Source organism: Dermacentor andersoni, chromosome 8 (assembly GCF_023375885.2).
Source record: "Dermacentor andersoni chromosome 8, qqDerAnde1_hic_scaffold, whole genome shotgun sequence".
Taxonomy (NCBI): Eukaryota; Metazoa; Arthropoda; class Arachnida; order Ixodida; family Ixodidae; genus Dermacentor; species Dermacentor andersoni.
Window position 1 is genome coordinate 32,182,502 of NC_092821.1, and position 18,966 is coordinate 32,201,467.

Genomic DNA, 18,966 nt, shown 5'->3' on the forward strand with positions numbered 1-18,966 from the left:
GTTGGACCTTTTCAAGAAGTAGTCCGTCCAATTCATACACTGATCTCACAGGAAAACGTTTACGGGTGAATGACACAAGTTGGCATTTAGCATTTTTCAAAGACATGCCCCACTTAATGCACCAAGCATGAATTTTGTTTAGATCATTCTGCAAACTACTAACATCACAATCATCTTCTACATTCTTGTATATGGCACAATCATCAGCATATAACCTCACTTTGCATTCTAGATTGTGGACAATGTCATTTATAAAGACTAAAAATAACAAAGGCCCCAAAACAGACCCTTGGGGCACGCCAGAGGTTACGGTGACAGGCGTTGATTTAGTGCCGTTTATTAAAACATGTTGTGTTCGTCCAGGCAGGTAATTTCCAATCCAATGTACTATGCAGGGTGTATACCGAGACAAGATAATTTATGTAAAAGCAATGCATGAGAAACGGTGTCAAAAGCTTTCCGGAAATCCAAAAATATACAGTCTACCTGAAATCCAAGGTCCAAAGAGTAAAAGAGATCATGAGAGAACTCTACCAGTTGAGTCGTACATGACAAGCCAGGCCTGAATCCACGTTGAAAATTCGAAAAGAAATTATTGCTTTGAAGGTGTTTCATCACAGCACTGTATATGATGTGTTCTATTGTTTTGCAACATACACATGTTAGAGAAATAGGCCTGTAGTTTTCTAGTACATTTTTGGGACCGTTTTTATGAATGGGAACGACGTGGGCTACGTTCCACTCTGCAGGTAATGAAATGCTATTTAATAATTTATTAAACAGAGCGACAAAAAATGCGCAATTTCTTGAGAGCAGGATTTCAATACCTGTGACGGAATACCATCAGGACCACCAGTCAGATTCAGATTGGAAATAAGCTTCAGAACACCGTTATATGTGACAGTGACCATAGGCTTATTCTCATAGACTATTTCTTGTATTTCAGGCGGTTCACCAGTGTACGTCTCAGAAAAAACACTTTTAAAATAGTAATTCAGACAGCAAGCCTTCTCATAATCATCAAGCACTGTTTTCTCGCCAACTGATAAAATAGGGACAGTTGTGTCCACTTTACCATTTATTTTAACAAATTTCCAAAATTCTTTAGGATTATCCCTTAACTTTGCGTCAAGCGATGAAATATAAGTTTGTTTATTCACCTTTATTTCTTGCTTAATTTTGTAGTTCACGTGACGCATTTCATGGAAAACAGACTGCGAGTCTTCAAATACGAAGCGTACAGCGGCGTTTTTTGTTAATTAGCGAGCGAATTTTCTTATCTACCCAAGGTTTATCTTTCCGGCGTCTAGTTGTCAAAAGTTTGGAAGGTATGTATTGTTCAATTAAAGCCTTTAATTTATCTCTAAAAAGAATCCAAGCTTCATCTATGTCCCCTGTCTGGCTGACCTCATAAAAAATAGGGAAGAAATTTGAAAGCTCTCGTGATAAAGACATGTAATCCCCTCGGTCGTAGAAAAAAAACTTTTAGGATATTTATGGGCTGGTCTAACTGAAGCGGCACTAGACGTGGCAACAGCGCAATCGTGATCACTGATACCACGGATGACAGCTACATTTTGGATCAATGACTCAGAGCTAGCAAAAAACAAATCTAAAGTGCTGGCAGAAGAATGGTCTCGTCGCGTGCATTCGGAGACGAATTGGGTTAGGTCATTAGTTATAATAAACTCGGAAAAGACAAGAGATAGGGCAGTCGAGTCCGTGAACACAGGTTTGCCATCTTCCCAGTCAACAGCAGGCATGTTAAAGTCACGCCCAAGTATATACTCAGTATTTATGGTCGTTAAAAAGTTTGATAGCTCGGTAAATGATTCCGGATTACAAGAACTAGGAGACCGGTAAAAAGACCCAACATGCAAGGTAATTGCCATTGCTCATTCTAACCCTGCACCATATGGATTCAGAGTGATTGAAAGAAGTAGGGAGTTCATTACTGTGAAGGCACTCAATAATGAGAAGAAAAACGCCACCACCATGTGTGTTTATGTCACACCGGTAAACATCATAACCACACGGAAATACCTCGTTATTGGCGATGGATTCATGAAGCCAGGATTCAGTTCCGATCACTATGTGCGGTTGAACAGCGGAAAGTAAAGCTGCAAACTCATCGACCTCATTTTTCAAGCTTCGGCAGTTAAATAACAGAAGATTAAGTGTAAGATATCAAGAAGTATTATTTTCCGCACCAGTACGCAAGGTTTCAGGCTCTGCACAATGCTTGACCTGTAGCTATCTTATTTCGGTTACCACCTTTTTTCCGCTATCATAGCCAAAGATTTTGTTGCCCATGTGCAGTTTATCGAAACGTAGTTTAAATGAGAGGTTTGTGGCTCGGAAATATGCGGAAATCGGTGATAAGGAAAGCTCTTGATGCTTGGTTAAATGAATTTGCTTCACTGCTCCTTCTTACCTTCCGTGTAGTTCAATGCTTCTTTGCAAAAACAATATTCTGGCTTAATTAGGTTCGCTTGATGCGATTAGTTTCTCAGGATATTTAACGCACTTTTACGTGTCTATGTCTGTAACCGTTTTCCCGCTATATTGGCTTTTTGGTTAGTCTATTGCATAATGGGAAAATAGTGCCTCCGCAGGGGCGTCTGCGTGAGCAGGCGTTTGGTGGTTTGCGACATCACGTACCCGAGCACATGAGGGTTGGACCCTCCCGCGTGTAGCCGTACGCGGCTTAGCCGTGTCTGGGGAAAGGGGGATCCGGGGAGTTGAGCCGATGATGGGTGTTTGGACCATTGGGTGTTTGCCTCCCGGTGAAGGCAACACACCTCTTTGGCCTCTGCTTCACATAGACTGCACCTCCAGACTGACCCACCTGGAGGAAATCGGCAGTCGCCTTTTCCTGTCCCCCTCTTCCATCTTTTTCTTTCTCTCTCACTTTCCCATCTTTCCCGTCTTCTAGTCACTTCTTCTCACTTCCGAATTTCTGGGCCTAGATTACAGCATATTTGGTTATAGCAATCATGTACTGCTGACGTGTACAAAACTTGCACTTATGTAGTCACGTACCCTTGTTGGGCTCGGTGGTGGATGGCAGGCGTCACTACTGAACATAATACTACATACAGTCGGATCAACCTATCCTCCACTTCCTGATCATCTCCCTCAGAAAAGGGGGCACACCGACGCAACACTCAATTTTTTCGCCCAACCTAAGGTGACATTCCCGTAGTTCCACATTGTGCATTGTGAAAATCAAGGCAAGACTGTATCAACAATCTCACTATTTCTCGTGTCAAAATCTCTGACTGAAACAATAGGGTCAGGTTACGAAGCAATGAACATGGCTGGCGCTGACTTGCTCCTTGAGCTGAGTGATAAAGCACAGCACAGCAAGCTGTCTCACCTCCAGGCGATTGAGGACAACCCTGCCTCCATTAATCCACACCGCTCACTTAACACAGTCCGTGGAGTAGTATCTGAACAAGACCTTATGGACCTAACTGAAACAAAACTGCTTGAAGGATGGAAGGAGCAAGATGTAGTCAATGTACAGAGAATTAAATTGAGACGCGATAACAAAGAAATACCAACAAAGCACCTAATTCTGACCTTCACCATGAGTAACCTACCAGAGTCCATTGAGACAGGCTATATTATGATCCGTGTGAAATCGTACATACCGAATCTCCGCCGATGTTTCAAATGCCAGAGGTTTGGCCACGGCTCACAGAGCTGCCGTGATCGGCAGACGTATGCTAAATGTGGAGCGAATGACCACCCTGCAGATGTCTGTCAAGGGGAATTTCCCTGTGCTAACTGTGATGGAAGGCACGCCGCATACTCGCGGTCATGTCCCAAATGGAAACAAGAAAAAGAAATTCTAGCGCTGAAAGTAAAACAGAACATCTCTTTCAAAGAATCACGCAAGCGCTTCTTTTTTCCTTTATTGAGCACACAACTTATGCCGATGTAGCCTGTCAGGGGGCGGCACCACCACGGCCAAAGGCGGATGATAAGACCACTAGCTGTGAGCTTGCCGTTCCGCCACCCACCCCCTTGGTGACTGCAGCTAGCCCTGCCTCACCTAACCCGAAAAAAGGGAAGCTGACCGCTGAGTCAGTGACTCCCAAAACCCCGCGAGAGTCGGGGGCCCGTGGCGAGTGGCAAACTGCCGCCTCGCAGAACATATACTAAATACGGCCTTAGAGTCCATCCTGCAAACAGGACGCACTCGAGTTAATACCAAGCCGTGGTGGAACCGCGAGTGTGAATTAGCTAAAAGGAGACCAAATAAGGCGTGGGGTTAGCTTTCGCGTTACCTCAATACAGAAAATCTAATCGCTTTCAAGCGAGCAAAGGCATATCCGGCGTGAAGCCAAGACAGAACGCTAGAGAAGCTATCTATCGCACATAACCTCATATGAACGTAAAAATAAGGTCTATGCCAGGGTGTGAAAGCTTAAGTGCCAAGCTTCTAGCCAACTATCATTGGTAAATAATCTGGGCAACACACTGGAACAACAAGCTGACGCACTAGGTGAGCATTCTTAAAACATTTCTGGTTCACTACATACACTATGCAAAAGCGTTTTAGCGCACAAAAAACAGGCTGAACGTAGACCACTTCTTTCCCATAAACGAAGTCGAGAGAGCTACAACAGCGCTATAACAATACACGAATTAAAGATCGCTCTAAACAGCTGCCGAAGTTCCGATCCGGGTAAGAACCAGATCAGTCATGACATGCTAAAGAAACTGCCGCAGTAGACGCTTGAATGCTTGCTGGGCCTCTTTAATAAAATTTTTGGTGATGGCTGTTTGTTCAACAGCTGGAAAGAGGTCATCTTTATACCCATCCTCAAACAAGGCAACGATCCCTCCATGATTGCAAATTATCGGCCGATAGCTTTAACTAGTTGTTTATGCCCGGTGTTTGAAAAAAAATCATGAATCGTCGTATTATAATTTTTTTGGAAGACAATCGTATACTAGATCCGCTACAAGCTGGTTTTCGTGCAGGTAGATCAACAACCGACAACATGGTCCTCCTCGAATCGTACATACGAGATGCATATGTCCATAATCAGTACTTTCTTTCTGTATTTTTTTATCTCGAAAAGGCATATGAGACAGCATGGCGGTATGGCATAGTGCAAGGCTTGGCCGCATATGGGATAAACAGAAACATGCTCCAAGTCATACAGAGCCACCTCTCCCATCGAAAGTTTTGGGGGAGGATAGGTAACAGACTATTTCGAGCTTTTCTGCAGGCAAATGGTGTTCCTCAGGGAGGTGTACTTAGTTACACTGTTCATTGTAAAAATGAATTTGCTTCTAACTTCTGTACCACCAACAATCGCCTACTCAGTCTACGTACGTGTTCTGCAAGTGAGCCTCAAATCCGTATGTGAGCGTCAGGTTCAGCTTTGTGTAAATAGGCTATCGAGATGGGGAAATGAGAATGGTTTCCACTTTAATACAGCAAAAACAACATGCGTACTATTTGCAAGAAAGAAAAGGCCCGCACCCTGATCTACTCATTGAACTAAATAGACACAAAGTTACCGTCACAAGCGAACATAAATTTCTTGGCGTCATTTTTCATAGCAAACTTTCATTTATTGCGCATATCAAGAATTTAAAGCTAATGTGCCTCAAATCGATATTTATTTATTTATTTATTTATTTATTTATTTATTTATTTATTTATTTAAGATACTTTCAAGGCCCGAAGGCATTACAGAAAGGAGTGGGTGAACATAACAAAAATATTGTGCAAAATACAAACATATTCAACGTGGCGTTTCATGAATGCTGGTTTTGAAGGTGTCGGTATCTAGGATGGCTGAAATGGTGGCGGGAAGGTGGTTCCAATCTTTACTTCTGCTAGGGATGAATGCATTACCACAAAGTTTAGTACGTGAAGACGGCACACCAACTTTGAAACTGGTCAGAGCGAGATGATATGTATGACGGTTGGGGGATGAGCTGTTCTTTCAACAAATGATTGGGGTGGTAGATTTTATGGAATAGCGAAAGGTGGAAGCATCTACGACGGAAAGAAAGTTCTGGCAAGTTAAGTGTTGTTTTCATTTAGGTAACGCTAGCATGTCGAGAGTAGTTTGATAAGATGAAACGCGCTGCACGATTTTGAATGGCTTCTATGCTGTTTATGAGTGTAATGTTAGCCGGGTCCCAAATGGCGCATGCGTATTCTAGTTTGGAGCGAACTAATGTTTTGTAGAGAGTTAGCTTCAGTGACGATGGCGCGGATGAGAAGTTTCGGCGCAAATAGCCCAACACGCGATTGGCATTGCTACATATAATGTCGACATGCATGTGCCAGGAAAGGTTGCTGGTGATGTTTAGTCCAAGGTATTTGTACGATGAGACCACTGAGAGAGGGCTATTATTTAGGAAATATGTATGCAGATTAGTACTATTGGTACGCTGTGATACGCGCATGCATTTACATTTCCTTGAGTTAAGCTTCATAGACCACTTGGTTTACCATAACAGAATGTTATTAATGTCGTCTTGAAGTTTACGAGAATCATTGAGGTCCGTAATTTTATGATATATAACGCAGTCATAAGCAAAAAGCCTAATAGTTGAAAATTTCACACAGGAAGCAAGATCATTATTATAAACTAGAAAAGTAGAGGACCGAGAACCGACCCTTGCGGCACGCCTGACGTTACCGCGAGGGGCGCATACGACGAATTGTTCGCGATTACGTATTGTGTTCTATTAGAAAGAAAGATTTTAATCCAGTCCAGTACTAGCGGGTGAATGTTAAGTCTAAATTTATGGATTAGTAGGTTATGGGATACGGTATCGAAGGCTTTAGCGAAATCGATAAAGATGCAATCGGTGTCAAATTCTAAGTCGATGTTAGAAAAGAGGTCGTTAGTAAAGCAAGCTAGTTGCGTTTCGCAGGAGAAGGATTTCCTAAAGCCATGCTGGCTGTTGTTAAAAAAAGAGTTCGTCTCAAGAAAATCAACTATGTGGGAATATATTATATGCTCCAGAATCTTACAGGGAATGCTGGTTAGTGATATGGGACAGTAGTTTTCGGGACAATGTGTGTTACCTGATTTCTGAACAGGAACCACCTTTCCCACCTTCCAGTCGCTTGGTAGTGATGAGCAGTGTAATGATTGTTGGAATACCCCAAGAAGAATAATTTATTAATACAGTTCGGTACACTTGAGTATATTTGAATTAATTTCATCTGAACCCGCAGACGAAGATATATTCAAATTACCCATTAGTTTTCTAATGCCCACCCAATCTATAAGAATTGAATCCATTGGGGTATCATAAACTTTCATTGAAGGTTTCAAAAGCATAGGTGCAGCGTCATGAAAAAAGGAAGCAAAGACATCATTAAAATTGTGCAACACCGAACACTTTGAACAGAGGTGTTAGATTGGGACAATTGAATTGTGGCTCGTGTATTACCACGAACAACATTCCAGAATTTACGTGGGTTGACATGTAAGCATGATGGTAATGTAATGTTGAAAAAGATTTGCTTAGGTTGGGAAATGGCGCTACAATATTCATCGTTGATGCGGTGGTATTCGGACCAACGAATCGGGTTGTTAGATATTTTTTTTGTGTGTGGAACGAAATAACCATTTTTTTCTTTTCCCGAAGACGGCGCAAGGCGGTCGTAAACAAAGGCGACTGGGGATTACAGTGTACTTTTCGTTGGGGAACATATTTTCAAATTAGAAATAACAGATTGCACTTATAAGGGACCAGGTTTCTTCAAGTGTTCGTTGATCGAAATCGGGCATCCTTGCATCCATAAAATGCTCCATTTCTTGCGTAATTTTGGGAATATCAGATTTGGAATAATCGCGAATTCTCTTAACCTTCTTTGTGTAAGAAAAGCGTGTTATTAAATCAAACTGCAGCGATGAATGATCACTTATCCCAGGAAGATAAGTTATGGAGGAATCTCGGTCGGGGTAGCAGACAGCACTAGGTCAAGTGCGTTAGAAGATGTTGAAGTTACTCAGGTTGGTTTGTGGACCAGCTGTGTTTAGTTGAAGTCAAAGCACAAATTTAAGAATTCAATGGAATCGGCTGAAGTACGCTTAAAATTAACACAGTCAGTCTCCCATATTATATGTGGAATACTCAAGTCCCCCAAAATAAATACCGGAGAGTTGGGAAACCTAATACTCAATTTGTTAAAGACATCATGGAAATCTGAACAAAATGTAGAGGACGAATTTGGTGGCCTATAACATGCACAGAATATAAAGGGACGGTCTGAAATGCTCCCGCGCACACACACTAATTCTAGAGGTGATGTAATGTCAATAACGGATGAATTTATGTTATCTTTGATGGCACTCAAAACCTTCCTGACCGGATATCGTGGTCGCACCTGTAGATGTTATAAGCACTTTCACAGTCGAATATTTCACTGTTCTTTATTTTCGTGGGAAGCCAAGTTTCAGTAAGGGCAATGACGTCAGCGGAGCAAGAATTGATAGTTGAAGGTAAAGCTGTTCGCTTGTTGGAAACGCTACGCACATTAATGAAAAGAACAGACACGCTATTTTGACAAGGTCGACTTGGAGATAGCTATGCAGAATGAGAGGAAGGATTGTTAAGACCTGTGGCATCGTTATTCACTTCAGCGGCGAAATCGTAAGAATGAAGTTCGCAGGTAGTATCGGTGACAGAAGAATAGACATAGGTTTTTTTTGTTCATGACTAATTTATTTGTCCGCAAGGAAAATGATCGCCCGCTGGCTTTTCCGAATTCAATTAGTTTCTTTCGAGACTGGCGTGTAGCCCTGCAGAAATCTTCTCCTAGCGATACTCTTGTGGCCTTTAGTAGGCCTTTCAGTGACAGGATCTTTTCTCTTGTTTTGAATGATGAAAACTTGATAATAATGGGGCGAGTCTTGCCGACCACAAAAGAGCCAAGACGATGTGCCCTAGCAATCGCTTCATCAGATATTTCTCATTTTAGATGGTTTTTAATAAGATCGCGGACAAGGATTTCAGTTTGTGCACATGTTTCCGAAGCATTATCAGCAACGCATAGAACAAAAGGTTGTCCCTCCGTGATCGATCCTACAAGTCGTCAAGCCTTTATTTCAATTCAGAGTTTTCGGTACTAACGGCAGTAGTACCTATTTTGTATATGTCTGTGGGAGGTGTGGAAGATTGAAGTGTTTCTACAACCGTTTCAAGGGTTACCAATCTGGTTGACAGGTCCGACACTTTGTGAGTGAGGGCTTCTTGAGTTGCTTTAAGTTCCGAAAAGGAACGCATTACGTCTTCATGAGCGGACTCAGCTAAAGCGGATAAAGCAGCAATGGCAGCAAGGACTGGGCTAGTTAAATCAACAGGTCCAGGATTCAACTCTACATCCCCGCAGAGAAGGAGCAGTTTAGAAACGTGCGCACAATCACAAAAATGGTATATAACACACTCGGGCTCGGCAGGAGCAGCAAAAAGACGTTATCTGAACGCTTTCAACGCAGGGACGGACTACCACTAACCTGCACATAGAAGAAGGAGACATTGAGCGCCGAGCGCATTGTGGCTGCCTCTCCGTGCCCACTGAAGGCGGCCAGGCCGTGCGAGTCCTTTAAATAGTGGCGCCGTTGTGACGTTGCGTGTGACGTGTGGAAGAGGGAGGCGTGGCCGGTCTCATGGTGGTGACCACAGCAGAACCCACACTGCTCGGCTGATGACGAAGATGGAAACACTCGTGCTGACGATATCTGGTAATCAGCAGCTTGTGGTACCGAGCCTAACGATCCGCCAAGGAAGAAAATCTGCACATAAAAAAAGGAGACATCGAGCGGCGAGCGCATTTTGACTGCTCCTCCGTGCCCACTCTAATAAACGTCATAAAGATCCTTGCTCATTATTCCTGGGCAGCTGACACGAAATGTCTGCTGTCACTCTTCAATAGACTTGTGAGGTCCCAAATCAACTATGGCAGCATAGTATTTCAGTCAGCATCTAAAACAACGTTAAAGATGCTTGACCCCATATACCATTTAGGCATTCGGCTAGCCACTAATGCTTTTCGAACCAGCCCTGTTCATAGTCTCCACGCAGAGTCCAATCAGTAGCCCTTGGAGTATCAGAGAACGTACTTAGGAATTACATATGCCCTCAACATAATAGCTCAGAGGGAACACCCGTGCAGAACACTAATGGATGACAGAACATCGGAAAAGCAGTGCGTGAATAAACCATCACTAGCTCAGCCATTTCCTTTGACTGTCACAACATTTGCCAAAAAATTAGGGCTTATAGTTTCTCAGATCTCTACGAAACTGTACCTAATGATATCATTGCTCCTTGGTGCCTCCGCCCAGTTCTGTGTGACATATCTTTTAAAGCACTTGACAAGAAAAACGTGCCACGCGAGGCTATTATGCAACAGTTCTTGTCACCGGAAGACAAGTACAATGCAACATTCTTTTTTACGGACGCCTCAAACATGGCTAAGGCAGTCTCATGCGCTGCACATTGTCACTGCTATAATATTACAAAAACCCTCAATAGAAACTGCAGCATATTCACTGCCGAAGCATATGGTATGCGACTGGCTGTACATCATATATTACAACAAAACATACAAAAAGCTATTATCTACACAGATGCTCTAAGTGTCGTAACTGCATTAGCCGGTGGAAGGCAGGGGGATAACCCTGTTTTTAATCAGCTGCTGAAATCCATTTATGATGCTTACAATAAAGAACTTTCCCTCATGGTATGTTGGGTACCGGGGCATTACGACATAATAGGAAATGAGGTAGCAGATCAGAATGCTAGCGAAGCTGGTCTATGTGATGACATTGAAGTTACTAAGGCCCTTAGTCGAGATAATAAACCTTCCGTCCGTAACCGGCTACGCCAGCACTGGCCGCATCAATGGGATACAGAAATTGAAAACACATTACATCCAATAAAACTCCAACTAGGCAAATTTTCCTGCAAAAAGTCCCAAGATTAACAGAAGCCACACCGTGCAGGCTACGTGTAGGACACACATACGCAACACACATTTGCCTATTAACAGACACACAACCACCCGTTTGCGCAAAATGTGAACCACTCACAGACCGGCACATCTTAATTGAATGTCAAAGATTTGACCATGCAAGATTACAGCACTTTCAAGAACATTACACGCATAAAACACCGTTTCACCTTGCATTATTTTTATCCCATAACCCTATGTTTAGTGTCAGCAGAGTTTTTAAAAACATTGCCAAGGTCAGTTTTTTAAACAATGTATACTACAACCCAAACCGCCACGCTCCACCACCAAAGATCCATGATGATAAAGCGTGATGAGGAGCTGCATGCCTCGAGGTCTCGCCCCTCTTCGCAAGGTAAAAGTTTATTGCTGACGGCTTCAAGGCAGAATTTATCGCTTATAATTACTGGAAACTACAAATAATCTGTATAACACATACAAAGCTTATAACATATAACAAGTCATCGCTCATAGTCACCGAAGTCTGTAACCCACGCACAGATGAAATAACTGATATAACATTAACAGCATTGTTTAGCTAGGCCTTTTATATCTTCTTAACTAGCAAATATCTGCCCCTTTATATAGCACACTTCAACAAGCTTACCATTTTGGTCTGATTCTGCTATTTATACTATAAATCGTTGACTATATCATAGACTTGGCGTTCCTTTGGCAAAGATGCCCTTGCGCCATTAAAACCCACCAATCAATGAGCAAATCGTGAGGCTCTCCTGCTGAGGGAACTATGTTCGAAACGAAGAGTCCCGCCATCTTGAGTTCGTGGTTATGTGACGCTGTCTGTCTACTGCTCTTCAATTAACCTGTCTCACGCCCACTCGGATCACAGGTTATATGCCACTTGATATTTGCCGCTCTTCACTGAACCTCTTTCACGGCAACTTAGGGCACTGAGTATGGGCCACTCTTCAAGGAACATCTTTCGCGCCAACTTTGATCAGTGGTTGTGTGCCACTGGGGATGTTACACTCTCAAATGACAAAGAAAACCTTTCCATTTTTCTGATTCTGGGCGGAATCGAATCCGCGTCATATAGATTCACACAATCTTGTCAGAATACATACTCGCGCGTGCATCACACGGACTTACTTCGCAGAGGCGCCGCTGGATGGTACAGCGTGCTTAGAAGGAAGCGTGAGAGAGGAGCGCTGTAGCCTACACGCCTCATACATTACGTGTTTCAACCCTGACAACAGGGTGTTTCACTACAATGCGTCAGCGCTAATTAATCGCAATAACGTCGCCATTCATCGTGATATGGCTTTTCTCAGATTTCTTTTTCACGTCCCGCTGCTATTGTTGCCGAATTCTTCGATTCCCCGCAGCCCGCTTTAACTTTTTGTTGCTGACTTCTTCACTGCAGTGTAGTCCAACGCTCCACGCTGAATGCACGATGTGGTTCAATTATACTCGGTCGACTTGTCCCTCGAATTCGCTTCCTTTGTTGAAGACTTCACTTCTTCCCTCTTGTACTGCTTGTCTGTTCGGACACTTACCCAGGCGCACGTACACTTTGGCACGTACATACTCACTCATGTTGTTTATTCGTAGACACAGTTTCACATGGCTAATTGCACATACCCCGTGGCTCAGGTTGTGTATGTTGAAACATGCTTAGTGACGCATGTGCAGTTGTACATACGCAGCGGCGCAAATTGTTTATTCGGAAATACACTCAGTTACATATTCCCAGTTACACACAGTGGCCTAAGTCCTGTATTCCTGCAGAGCCCCAAGGACAAATCCACAATCACACAAGTTCTGTAATCGGCAAAACACCAGCTGCCGTCAGCCAGCACCCGCTAGTAGGATAGGAGACAGAAATAAATTTTGCTTTAAAACTTTAGTATATAGGGTTTAGGGTGCACGTTAGAAACACAAAGTTGTCAACATAATCGAGGGCCCTTCCCTACCGTACTCCTCATAAACCATTGTGCAGCTTCGTGACGTTAAACCTCTCCATTTAGAAGAAAATACCATAGGGTTGCTACGGCGATTCTGGAGAAACGACACTAGAGGACTAGACGGGCAGACAACATTCTGTGCGGGAATGCTGCAAAGAAAACGCACGCAAGTCAGCGCTCTCTTGAAACTGTCCAGCATTGTAATTGGTGTTAGCTCAAGCTGGGGAAAAACCATTAACCTGTCGTTTACAACAACAAAATTATAGTAAATACGTCATTGAGTGGCGAACATTTGAAATATATTTTTTTTTTACTGCACTTGATAAAATGGGAAACCGTCGCACGACAAAGATACGCCGATTAACCATCTGCTCCAAGTAACCAAAACCGCTTCCAGAATATTTGCGCAGTAACGCATCGCAGAAGCTCTGCCACTGCAGGTCGTCGGTCAGTGCTACAGAAAGTTGGCCGCTTGCATAGTGCGCTGCGCCGAGCGTAGAGTGAATGAGTATTGTGGGCTCTCACGCCCAGCATGCCTATGGTTGCTGCGCAGCACTACGACTCTGCAGGGCTGGCTAATGAGCGCGTATTCTATTTGTGAGAGAACGCGACCAGTACACCCGTCTTCTGCAATGTAAGCGACAAGCGTGCTTCAAGTTCGAAGGATGGGTACTGGGATTGCCAGCTGGCATTGTTATATGGCACATGATTTATTCTGTGCTCGATGGTTGGAGCCTCACGCGGGAATTGTAGGATCGGCACCTACTATCACAGCACGGAAACGTGCAATTTCGGCGGCTGTGTGTCTTTAATTGTCGACCTTATTGAACAAAATTATGCGATTGAAAAAAAATATAAGCTGAACAGCGCGAGTGCACAGGCTTGTATACCCGTAATGAAAAGTATACGGATGACCAACTTTTCAAAAATATCCAATTTAGTTCTTCCATATATGCAGACACAGAGATTTACGAGTGGGTGATTTGGTTTTTGTGCTGAAGTCTGGACTGCATTGGCAAATTTTAGGATGCGTGACAAAGCTTCTAATATAATGAGCCTTTTTCCAGAACCCATGTTCCGTACACTTTTGACTACGAAAGTAGGCACACAAAACCAAAATTACATGGCTGCATCATCTCTGATTCTTTGTTCTGCATAAGAGCGGCTATTCTTGTGTGCCCTTGAGGCTTCTAAGTTTTTTGCCACTATATTATGCAGCGATGTCAAGGAAAGCCTGGAACTTATCGGTTACATTTTCCTTGCACTGAAGAATTGCATAGTTCTTAATTCTTCAATGTGTATTAATTGTTTCATTGTGACGCCTAACCTAAACTTTATCGGACGTATGATTTAGCAATATGTAACAACGTTTTTACTTAAAAAGCCCTTCGTCGCCTACATCAAGGGGAAGCTTAGAGCTATGCAAAATAGGATGAATTTTCATTCTTTCGTTTTTAGCTGCGAATAGAGAATTCAGAAGTGAATTTTCATGTAGTCAATGTCTTCCATAATTCGTTCATGACCTGACTTTATTGCCAAGAAGAAAACTTTCTGGGATTCACGTGAAGAACACAACACGTCAGGTTAACACAAAATTTCATGAGTCATTCCACTCTGTGATGATGGATGACCAGCGAAGCTGTTTAGTGCACGACACAGAGGTTACATAAAATATTAAAGGTACGAACATATTTAGCGTCCTAATCTGTGGTCATCGTGGCGACATAGGATCCCACAGATATTGGCGTGTATGACCTCTGTTATTAAATGTGTCCGGCACGTAAGACAATGAATGGCTCATACCTCTGGAAGGGACACTAAAGGCAAATGCTAGGTCCACGTGCAGTACTTAAATATCATTACAGAAAAGTCGCAGCGCTTGTTTCATGCCAAGAAAAGACTTAGTTAACGAGAAAATTGCTTCTGACGGGTTCGAATATCTCTTTCAGAATTCAAATCTCCCGTCACCCAACCAGGGAAGTGGTGACGTTGCATACCTAATCACCAGCCTTTGCTGCCGTCGATGAGTAAAATGGCGCCCAACAGACGGCGGTTGCGAGCCAAGACAGAGCTATGGTGACAATAGCCACCATGGTTCTGTCTATCGCTTTGTTATGGAGGCTACAGCCACCATAACAAAGCGGTGGATTTGCCGCTGCAACTGCTTTTTGATCAAGTGGTGTAGACTGTTTGGGCATCCCGAGACGTAACATAGAAGTTGAATTCACTGCTACTTTCAGTTTGTGCGAGTTTCAGCAGCCAGCCAAACCAGCGCAGCACTACGCAATAACGAAACTACTGAAGCGGTAAAGCGTGGCGGGCACAGAGTCGAGCGAAAAGAGAACCTCTAGTCCGCCTGCTTCTTGTGAAAGGGTAATTTCAATTAGTTCTTTTTCTAAAAATGAAATTGCACTGGAGAAGTGGCATTTTATTTCGCCTTATAATGAAAGGAGGTTCTTTTTCAACGAGTGGTTGAGTACTAGTAACAGAATTTACCTGAGGAGTGCGTCCGTCATCGGGCAAGTACTTGAACGTCCCGGGAGAATCTGTAGTCATGTCCTGCATTCACCTGAATTTCTCGATTATTAAGGCTCTGTTCACAATAATATTGACGCCTTAGAGATTCTCGAACAATAATCTATCACTTTCGCTTGCTTAATATTTGCCTTTAGTGGCCCTTTATGCAATGGCTCATACCTCCGTAAACGTGGCCTTCCCATAACGAAGACAGAAGAGAAATTCAACGCCGGAATTATGAGCGGTGCGGAATTATGAGCAGCTGTGGAAGACCACGACGCTCAAGCCACTGCTTATGATGATAGCTTTTTGCACAACGGAGTCAACTGTGAAACAAGACGACGACGAAGGTGCGAACACTGGCACTCGTACGTTTGCGCGGTTTACGTCGAGAATTGTTTAAAAGTTCTTTTCGAAAAAGTTATACAAACCATTTTTTTTTGCAAAGACATCTGTTCTTACCCTTGTGCCTGGAACCACTTCGGGTCCCACGTGTGAAAAGGATAGTTCAAGAGCGCGTTAAAGGTCCCCGAACTCACATGCGTGTGTGCCATTGAGCTTAGACCCTTCCTGCACTGTCACCAGGACCGGCCCCCATGATGATTTCTTTTTGTCAACATCTCGGACACAAGTCCTTCCAGATCCTAGCCACAGACAGCTTCGTCCTAAGAAGCGTAATAAGAAAAAGCCAATCACTGAATCAGCTTTTGCTGCGACATAGTTACTTGCGCTAACAAAACTAACGAAAAAAGGTGGTACAGAACAGAGCGCCAGATTGATCAGGTTGTTCTGAAGGTACAACGCCTCTTCATCAGTGAGTACCAGTGCTGGAGCGCTATGCATTCATTCGCAGCTTTGGAAATGCAACACGCCTCAAATATTTCCCTACCTAACTGCCTGGCGAACCGCTTGAGCACTTGCGTGTTATGAAAACACGGGGAGAATTTACGTGTGCATCTACAACAGTGGTCAGCCAAGCGGCCAGCGCCTGCCAGAGAACTAACTGCATTCCGGTGCTCCCTAGGCCGGTAATTCAGGCACCTACCAACACAGCACTTTCCCCAGGGAAGTGGAAATTTGTACAGCACCCCTATAAGCTGTACTAGCTGTCGTGCTAATATGGCCTAACTAATCGAATCAGCAAGCTCAGTATAACGAGTGTACTACATGACAAACAGAGGTCGAATTGTCTGAATTTGTCTGTGAGAACACAGTTCATCTAAACTGTTTTTTTTCTACATGACTACATGTGACAACACCATCGCTTTGAAAGGACGCGTCTGTCTGAAGACAAACGTTCGCACATAAGTGTCCACGACCGTGGCTGTGGACTCTGATCGTAACGACAAGAATTATGAGGTACTTAATAGGTAATAGGCTGTGCTAGGAAGAACAGCGTCAACGCCGTGAAGCTGGTAAAATTGTGTTCTGTAGACCACGGTAAGTGTAAAAAAATCTGCGTTGTGGTCGCACAGCTGAAAGGCGTGCGCATCTCATGCTATATGCGGAAGACGCGCGCATAGCAAGCCGGAAGCTTAAGCACATTAGGCGTCATCTTGATGATCACACCAAGAGAGAATGGAGGTCACTCTACTCGAAGCTTGCTCCAACAAAACCACCAATCATAATATGGAAGAACTTCCTCGAACTGACAAGCGCAAAGGGAAAGAGTTGGCACAGGGAACGAGTTGACTCCATGGAATCAGCTTCTTTCCTTCAGCTGTGTTGCTCACCAGTACATCAACAACCAGGAAGCAGCAGAGGCTTTCTGCGCAAAAGTAACTGTTCCAGCTGCCTCATTGATATTGTCAGTGCCAGCTCAGAGAACAAGTTTTTCGCTCAGCTCATATCTAATGCAAGTGCCATTTACCACGGCCAAGTTCTTAGCGCCATTGGCGTTAGGTAAAAGTTGTTCATATGGAGATCTAGACGACAATAGCAGTACCACGCTTTCGCGACTAGGTGGCAAGGCGTATGCGTGACATCTTGCCATCTCTTGGCAGGACAGCCTCCTCGCACGTAGATGGAAGCGCACTCGTATAATTCCTACTGTCAGACGAGGCAAGTCTAGGGCAGCTTGTTTCCGTTAACCGATCACTTTGCTTAGTTCCCGTGAAAATCCTACACGCAACACGTCAGTGGCCAGGATGCGCCACTGCACCGCCGAACTCAGCGTCACCACTGGCGCACGCAAGCGTGAGTTTCATTTTTTTTTTCTTTATGTCAGCCTTGTGCTCATTTGAGAGAGTTCGCCTAGCAGCATTTGCGCCTGTTACTTCTACATTAGTTGAATCTGTGTGAATTATATCTGCTTGTTTTTTGGCTCTTCCGAAAATAATTTCCCTGTCTGGAGTGACGGCGCAGACCACGCCATGTGAAACTGCCGCAGCCTACGTGCCCGATACTCTCGAGGTGTAATTTCAAAAGAATATTCAGCTACCCGTTCAGATCTGAAATAATTTATTAACGCTTTAGCATTGTTAGGCTACTTCAGACGCTTTCGGTGGGCTTTCGGTGGGCTATGTATGTTTGTCTGTAAGCGTTTTTTCAGCCTACCTGGGTCACTGGGTACTCCATGCTGGAATGGGTAGCACATCAGGCTGTTGTACTGACGGAACAGGGTTCGAAACGAATCATCAGGCCAGCTTCAGTCACTGAGTGTGTGGCAGTGTCTACATATGTGCCGCTGTTCAACTAACCGCCGACATGGATAATTTTGGATGTAGGACTCTGCATGAATACCCAGGCATCACAGAACAATAAATATTATTTATTGCACGCCATTATTTATTTATTTATTTTTATTGGTCTTACCTGCTATAATCATGTTTATATCAATGGATTGCATCCTTTCGCATTTTATTTTTATTTAGGTTCATAGCTCACGCGGCGTGCGTACCAAACTGTCAGTGGTCACCACATCGTTGTAGAACCTGTCTCCTCTATTTCTTATGCTGTACAGATTTCTTTTGAGTTTCGTCGGCGTGAGAAGATATCAATTCGTCTCTGAAAGTGAACGTCCCAAGGCACCCGTTTGGCACCAAAATACCCAGCGACAAAAGTAGGCAGAAGAATGGTTATATACAAACATACGTAGGTGGAAAGTTGACCCCCGCAACGTGAGTGAAATACCTGAAGAATGCTAATGCATTAAATGGAGGGTATAGGCACTTTATAACTAGCTGTACTAGGACTAGTATAATCTGGAGCTGGAAAATTATCGGCCGATAGCACAACAACGTAAAATCCATGAAACCATCTGTTCTGGGAACGTGGAAGGGGGTACAGTTTACGAGTTATGATTAACTTATACTATAGGGCAAACAAAACAGATAAAGAACCACCATTGATCGAAGTTACTGGACTTGGGCTCCTGAGCTGAAAGAGATGCCAGTGACTAACAATGATTGGGGGGGGGGGGGGGGAATTGAAGCAGATGCGTCAGACGCTGCTGAGCTCTTCGACAGACCCTTTCATCTCTCCCACCACCTCAGCCGCCCATGATATCACCTTTCT